At 31.2% G+C, this 1641-nt stretch overlaps 1 non-coding gene across 1 annotated transcript; it reads left to right on the forward strand.

Moving 5' to 3' along the window:
• The first annotated feature begins 1292 nt into the window (after positions 1 to 1292).
• On the forward strand, positions 1293 to 1399 carry LOC141559324 (U6 spliceosomal RNA). Its single transcript, XR_012487372.1, has one exon. It is a non-coding gene; the product is annotated as a U6 spliceosomal RNA (small nuclear RNA).
• The last annotated feature ends 242 nt before the right edge of the window (positions 1400 to 1641 follow it).

Here is a 1641-nt window from a genome sequence, read left to right on the forward strand (position 1 = left end):
TTATGTATTAACCACTTTAAAAAAATGTTTGTTTTACTAAATTTCATCAAAAGGTAGGAAGAAAGCCAGGGACACTGTCTGAGTAGGTTCTATAACCAAATAAATGCAGCAAATATTTATTACACATCTATATAAACAACGGCTTTTCCTGGGCCTTAGGGACACAAAAATAAAAAGTAGCACCATCTTTGTCCCCAAAGGAATGTATAAGCCATTTTATATATAATTAAATATGTACTAAATAGATATGTTATATAACAACAAAAGAGAGATGAGCACAACATTCTCTAATTAGATTTGAAGAGGCATAAAGAAAAATAAAATACAATATAGTCAGAAGACCTAAGTTCAAATTCTGCTTTTCTCACTTAATATCACTTAATCTTTACTCTTAGTTTCCTCAAATAAAATATCAGCAAATTAAATTTTGCTAAATCCCTTTCAGTTATGTAGATCAAAGGAGGCTTCTAAAAGCAAGTGGCACCTAGGGGGAACTTTGAAAAAAAAATTCCACAGGCAGAAATGAAGATGGGGTATATTCTAGGAATTTATTATACTGGTGGCTTACATGTTTTAAGGGACTACATGGTTGGAGATGCTGAGACAGTGCTTGTGAGTAATTAACAATCCAATATTTCATAATTTATAAAAATCAACCTGCTAAACTCCATATTATTTGATTCATGTAAGTATTAAATATTTCTCATCATATACATTGCATCTCTAAAAGATGCTAGCAAAAGAGATATCAGTGCTTATGCATTTTAATTGGATCCAATAGCACTGATTCAATAAAAGACACATTTTTGTGCCTTAATAAAAGATAAAAAAACTTTAAATACTATATATATATATATATATATATATATATCTGCGTGTGTGTATTCTCAGACTTGACTTTTTAAGCAAAACTACTCAAGTGCAATTAATGTGAAGTCTTATCTATCTACTACCTACCTCTCTATTTATATATCAATCAATCTATCCTCCTTGATAGATCCCAGAATTTATCTTGAGCTTATAACTGAAAGACAAAAAAGCAACATTTTCAAAGGACTCTACCCAAGTTGGAGATGTCTCTAGGCCTTAGTAGATTTGTGGAATTCCAAGCTGTTCTTCATTGCCTTTCTTAACACAGGGCTCCCCAGAAAGAATTGTTTCTCCTTCCAAGACCCCAGGATTTGATCTCTGGCCAGTAACTTAATTTCTTTGAACCTCAGTTTCTTTATCTGTAATATTAAACAGTTAACTAAATAATTGTTAAATTTTTCCCCTCTCAATTTTAATTTGTTGTGCTTGCTTCGGCAGCATATATACTAAAATTGGAATAATAAAGAGAAGATTAGCATGTCCCCTACAGAAGAATGACATGAAAATTCATGAAACATGCCATATTTTGATGGAATAGGTAAAGTTCACAGAACAAAATAGTCAATGATTATAGCAATTTAGTGTTTGACAAACCCAAGGACCACAGCTTTTATGATAAGGACTCACTATTTGAAAAGAACTGCTGGGAAAATTGAAAATGAGTATGGCAGAAACTAGGCATTGACCAACACCTAACACCATATACCAAGATAAAAATTAAAATACATTGAAATTAAAATACAGATATATTGTAAGCAATTTAGAATAACA

This window comes from Sminthopsis crassicaudata, chromosome 2 (genome assembly GCF_048593235.1).
Source record: "Sminthopsis crassicaudata isolate SCR6 chromosome 2, ASM4859323v1, whole genome shotgun sequence".
NCBI classification, from domain to species: domain Eukaryota; kingdom Metazoa; phylum Chordata; class Mammalia; order Dasyuromorphia; family Dasyuridae; genus Sminthopsis; species Sminthopsis crassicaudata.